Source organism: Prosopis cineraria, unplaced genomic scaffold (genome assembly GCF_029017545.1).
Source record: "Prosopis cineraria cultivar Desert tree isolate PC_DT_omini unplaced genomic scaffold, ASM2901754v1 PC10, whole genome shotgun sequence".
Taxonomy (NCBI): domain Eukaryota; kingdom Viridiplantae; phylum Streptophyta; class Magnoliopsida; order Fabales; family Fabaceae; genus Prosopis; species Prosopis cineraria.
In genome coordinates, this window is record NW_026555341.1 from 8760724 (window position 1) to 8767954 (window position 7231).

The window sequence follows — 7231 nt, forward strand, 5'->3', positions numbered from 1 at the left end:
ATCTCAATAATAGACTATAATATTTGTTTGGACTTAAAAACATGTGAGTTTAAAATCAAGAAAAAATACTATTGAAATTATTATATATTATGATTCGTGACTGTTATTAATTTTAGTTAAAAAAAATTAGAAACCATGCTTGGGAATGTGTTGGTTTTTAATATGAAATTAACATTCACTTATAAAATTTTTAAAAAACACTTATAAATTTATGATAGTCATTTGCAAATTTATTAAATTCACTTTTAAATATAAAATTAATTACTTGTAAATTTTAATGCTCGTCAATATATAAGTAAATGACTTGAAAAATTAAGAAAAAACATTACTAAAATTATTATAATAGATTGAGACTATTTTTAATCTCAGTTGAAAAATTAGGATCTCAAATGTTATGCATTAGAACTACTGAAATTACTGAAAATTTTAATAGTATATATTTTTTAATTTAAAACTTATATATTTTTAATTTTGAGTAAAGACTATAATTTATTATTGAAATTTTAATAATTTAAAATTTTTAATCGTAATTAATAATTTTATGGGTTCAACTTTCCTTTAATTTAATTTAAAGCGTTCAAGATAAATCCTGGCCTCTATTCTTACCTAACATGCACCATGTATCATTATGGCACGGCCCTAATTGTCCCAATCACTTCGAAAGAGAGCAACGTGTTCCTTTTTCAAGTGCAATTATTGCGCCCTTTCGTGACTTAGACCTTATTACATCTCCATTAATTTCCCAGTTGTCACCCTGCCTCCTTGTTAGCTCAAATTTCCAATCACCTTTAAATTTCCCCCAAAAAAAAAAAAACGTAACCCATTTCAAATAATTTATTTACATACACAAGAACAAACGCTCTTTCTTTCTCATATCTAGTATATATCGTGCTTCAATATAGTTACTCGTAGTGACGTTTTATATCGGCGTTTATTAGGAGATTTATTGCATACATTTAAAATATATATACTTTTCTAATCCTATTTATAGAACAAAAGGAGAAGATATTTGTTTTGATTATATTTATAAGGCATCTCAATAATTATTACATTCATCTTTACTCTTTTGCTCTTGTAAATGCGTCAGGAATTATTAGATGTTAAAGTATTTTATTTTTAAAGTATTTATATTTAATAAAAGTGAAGTTAAAAGCTTGTTAAATTTTTAGATAGGGTTAATGAAGTTTAAAGTTTTTCTATGCATCGAAATCTTGTTAAATTTTTTTAAGGCATCTCAATAATTATTGTGTTAAATTTTTAGAAAGAATTAATGAAGTTTAAATATAATAAAAGTATGTATATTTATGAAGCTTGTTAAATTTATACATAGGACTAGAAGAAGTGCTCTCGCTGTCCTTTTTATATAAGGTAGTTTTTACTGAATCATGCATAATAAAGTTTTACCCTTAATAATGTTAAAATAATACTCTCTCCATCCTAAGTTATAGGATATTTTTAAGCAAAATCATATATACCAATAGTTCATTAAATATACTTTATAATTTTTTTTAAAATAAAAATATAAACTTTTAAAAGTGCCTTTCATTTAATATTTTATTTATGAAATAATATTAAAAAAGAGAGAATATAATAGAAAGGGTGATATTGAAAAAGTATCAGTAATGAAATCTTATTTTTGTTAAAATATTTTATAGTCTAAAATGCCAAATTTTTTCTAAAAGTGTATTATAATTTGAGACGAATAGAGTATCATGGTGGTGAACAAAGTATTAAAGCCCATAATTATCATATTCTCTTTTTAAGACAAACAAGGGCAAAATTGTTCAGTATTTAAAAATATCATGACGCCTTTTATATTTTGGAACAAAACAAGCTTTTAAAAAATACTCTATATATAGGGGAGTAATATTTTTTATTCCGGTTCTATTTATTATAAGTTACTCTCATCCCCAGTCCATGATATGTGTGTGTGCGTGGCATTTTTTCTAAAAGCCATACTCAATACCTGATATTTGGACTAAGTAATATAATTTTTTAAAAGATATCTTATATTGTGATTCGGGGATAGTACAATCTTTTCAAAGATTAAGGTTCTCAACTAACTTGTCTGAAAATTATAAAGTAGTTATCAATGCTGTGCATTATGGATACGAAAGGAATTCCTTCAACTTATATAGTGAAGTTTGTTATGAATAAAATTGCTAATACATTACTATATATATCTGCTTATATATACCCATATTAAGAAAAACTTTTCTCCCACTTATCGGGGTTTTGCGAGAAACTAGTTTGAATTTACTATTATATATTATATATGCGAGAAACTTCATGAATATTAGCATGAACTAGAATATCCCAATCTCCATATATTGGAAGCCACATATATATATTATCCTTCTTTTATTTTTTTTATTACAAGAAGCTAGCCACATGTTATTCACTATCACTCTGTGAGGATTCCATATATAGCTTTTATCCATGTTAATGTTTACTTAACATTTGAAATTGTGAATTTCACTCTGATCTGGTATGGCGTCTCATTAATTAACTATTTGTGGATGCTTTAATTTGGTATAATGATCATGTTGCCAGTGTGTGTGTGTTTGTTTATGATGTTATTCTTAAAATATATATAGGACAAAAGGAGAAGATATTTGTTTTGGTTATATTTATAAGGCATCTCAATAATTATTATGTTCATCTTTACTTTTTGCTCCTATAAATGCTTGAGGAATTATTAGATGTTAAAGTATTTTATTTTTAAAGTATGTATATTTAATAAAAGTAAAGTTAAAAGCTTGTTAATTTTTAGATAGGGTTAATGAAGTTTAAAGTTTTCTTCTGCACTGAAAGCTTGTTAAATATTTATAAGACATTTCAATAATTATTGTATCAAATTTTTAAATAGAGTTAATTAAGTTTAAATATAACAAAAGTATGTATATTTATAAAGCTTGTTAAATTTATACATAGGACTAGAAGGAGTACTCTCACTGTTCTTTTTATATAAGGTCTTTTTAACTGAATCATGCCTAACAAAGTTTTACCCCTAATAATGTTAAAATAATATTCTCTTTGTCCTAAGTTATAAGATGTTTTTAGGCAAAATCAAACATACCAATAGTTCATTAAATATACTTTATAATTTTTTTTAAATAAAAATATAAACTTTCAAAAGTGCCTTTCATTTAATATTTTATTTATGAAATAATATTAAAAAAATAGAATATAATAGAAAGGGTGTTGTTGAAAAAGTATCAATAATGAAATCTTATTTTTGTCAAAGTATCTTATAGTTTAGAATGCCGAATTTTTTTTAAAAGTGTATTATAATTTAGGACAAATAGAGTATCATGTTGGAGATAAAGTATTAAAGGCCATAATTATCACTTTCTCTTTTTAAGACAAACAGGGCAAAATTGTTCAATTATTTAAAAATATCATAACACATTTTATATTTTGGGACAAAACAAGCTTTTAAAAAATACTCTATATAGAGGGACAAGGGAGTAACATTTCTTATTCTGGTACTATTTATTATCAGTTACTCTCATCCCTGGTCCATGATACATGGCATTTTTTCTAAAAGCCATACTCAATACCCTATATTTGGACTAAGTAGTATAATTTTTTAAAAGATATCTTATATTGTGATTCAGGGGCAGTATAATCTTTTTCAAAGATTAATGTTCTCAACTAAATTATCTGAAAATTGTAAAGTAGTTATCAATGCTGTGCATTATGGATATGAAAGGAATTCCTTCAACTTATATAGTGAAGTTTGTTATGAATAAAATTGTTAATACATTACTATATATATCTGCTTATATACATCAATATTAAGAAAAACTTTTCTCCCACTTATCGGGGTTATGCAAGAAACTAGTTTGAATTTACTATTATATATGTTTTGCGGCCAAATAAAAAAACTAATATTATGTTAGTAAAAGTATTGCCATATATAAGGAACCTTTGTTGTTGGGTATATGTTTATATTTGTTTCATGAATATTAGCATGAACTAGAATATCCCAATCTCCATATATTGGAAGCCACACACACACACACACACACACATTTTCTTCTTTTATTTTTTTTATTACAAGAAGCTAGCCACATGTTATTCACTACCACTCTGTGAGGATTCCATATATAGCTTTTATACATGTTAATGTTTACTTAACATTTGAAATTTAGTGAATTTCACTCTGATCTGGTATGGCGTCTCATTAATTAACTATTTGTGGATGCTTTAATTTGGTATAATGATCATGTTGCTTGTGTGCGTCTGCGTCTGCGTGTGCGTGTGCGTGTGTTTGTTTATGATATTATTCTTAAAAAATGATCATCAGTTATCGGAAATGTATGTAAACCTATTTTGAGATTTTGGATTAAGATAGACTTGGTATCGAGCTTGCTTGTATAAATCTTCTTATAGCTCCAAGATTAGAGAGATGCTAATTAGATCTTCTGTCGGCACAACACAAGAAGTAGCTGATGTTTTTATTTCTTAATCTTTTAATGCAATTATAGTTATTGTCTCGTTATTTTTTATTTTAAATTTTAATTCAAAATCGAAGTCAAAATTGACTATAAATGTAGAAGAAAAAAACTTCAGAAGTTGCACGGGCTAAGATCTCTCTCGTGATCTACAAGAGAAGACCCACGAGCATATAAAACGATTTCGTGTCAATGTTTCTATCAATAAAATTATGATCACATGCAATTGACTAATAGATATGTTCATGCCAAATTGCTTTCTTATGCGGTCAATTCATAAGGGAAATATTGACAGTTCTATATGGTGGTCACAAGGAACAAACCCCGATTAATCTAATCTCAGATCGGGATAATATAAATAGTTAATTTTTTTCCCCCGGGTGGCCAGGGGGACGACTTGTGTCACTGTCTCAACTGTTACCAAGAAACGGCATGTTTAATATGGCACATCAAACTTTTGCGAATCATTGAATTGCTCTTCATTTTTATTTTCAAAGCATTTATTTTTTTTCTCTACGCAAAAAGTTTAGGTGAGTTGAGTTTAAGAGTTCATCAAGATCAAGATATATCTTCAAGCTCAAAAAATACTTATTGATGTACTTATAAATTGCTCATACCAATAAGATCTTCACATTAATACAGGAATTTGATCTAATGACCATGTGGCTTATAAATTAATTTTTTTATCAACTGGACTAATCTTTGTCAGAGCGTTTATTATTTTTTAAGTATATATATTCTCTATAGCGTTGATTAGAGTGTTTAGGTTAAGAAAATGGAATAAATAAAATTGATCGCCTATGGAAGCAAATATACAAATGTATGAAAATTTAATTCTCCTAAGAAATACCCCCTAAAGTCTAAAATATAGGCATTTTTTCTCAACTAATTTTAGTTCAAAACATAAGTAACTTATTGTATGTGAATTTTTTTTTTCTATTTTATCTTTTGTATTTATTAACTTAGACCTTTGTGATAAATTGTCTCTCACTCATCATTAAATGCATGGGTAATTGGAACTAAGGGGAAAAAACATTATATACTTTTACGAGAATGAGAGTTTTATTAGTATATGAATTTTTTTAAAAATTACTTATATTTTGAATTGGAGGGACTATATATGATATGCAGACATGTTAATTCTTAGTTTAGTCCACTCATACATGGTATATATACTCCCTCCTCCCTCCAATTACACATACTTTACATATGTTTGTGTGTGTAATTGGAGGGAGTATATATACCCCCCCCCACACACGCACGCACGCACGCCATGTATGATCACACACACACACACAAATAGGAAGGGAAAATGATTTTTTATCCTATTCATAAGTCATGTTATTAAATTTTTATCATAAATTTTTCTTCTATCCCCATTAAATGTTGGAAAGATTAGAAAAAAGTACTTTGTCAAAATATACATATTTATAGGAGTAAATTTAAAAATTTATTAAATTTTTAAACAAAATTAATGAATTACTCTCTCTGTCCCTATATATAAAGAGTTTTTTAGAAGTTTGTTTTATTCCTCAATATAAGGGATATCTTGATAATTTTGAGCAATTTGACAATTTTTCCCTTATTATCTTGAAAAATGAAAGAGGCATTAATTCTAATTTACCCAATTTTGATATTAATTGTGGCATTATTAAGGATAAAATTGAAAATTTGTTTTTTAACTAAATAATAAATTTTTATTGATATGAAAAATTTAGTTAAAAACACTTTATTAAGATCTTCAATTGTTTCAATGCAACATTTGGAAGTGACTTAAAATTAAATAATCCCTCTAGTTCTATGTATAAGAAATAGAGCAAATATTTTTTTGGTCTTATTTAGAAGTTACTTTATTATATTTTCATTTCAAATTTTTCTATTTCCTCTTCATTAAATGTTGGAGTGAGAAAATATATTATTAAATAAATAAATAAATATATATATATATATATATAAGGGAAAAGGTGTAGAAATTATTAAAGTTTTAGATATATTTAATAAGTTTTAAAGTTTTTTTAATTCTAATGAAATATATATTAGAGGTGATTTATAAATAAGATCAGAAGAGGAAAACGGAAGGAAGTGTACATACACAATAAGATGATTGGGCGAGAATTTTCATGTCATAAGATACTATCCGGGATATTTATTATATCCTCCTCATATTACTCTTATTCAATACAGCCCCGGTTCATTTTTTTTAAATACACTATATAGTTTAATGAGAATAAAACTATCAAATTATTTATAGAAAGAATTTAAAACTTGTAAAATAATATTAGTCTGATCCTTGATATAAGATGAAATTAATAAACTTCATGTTTATTAAGGAATGACAGTCATATCCCTAAAATTATTAAAAAAAATCTATGGTCCTATTTATATGACAAAGATAAGATTAATTTTGATTCTATTTATAAGGTACTTCACATTTTTTATATTCATCTATATTTTTGTCCTTATTAAGTGATAAAAAATTATTAAAAATAATTTCTTTTATCCTTATTAAGGGGTAGAGGTGGAAGCTTATTAAATTTGAGGGAAAAACATAATCTTTGATTCCTATAATTTCATTGAGTTTTATTTTTAGTCTCTATTTTTTTTTACTATTTTCAATCCCTATAGGGACTAAAAATACTAAAATTATGAGAAAACTACAAAGACTGAAAATATTAAAAAAGACTACAGAGAATATTAAAAAAGACTGAAAATTATGATAAAGTTTTAGGAGTTAAATATTATGTTTTCCTTAAATTTTTGGATATATTTAA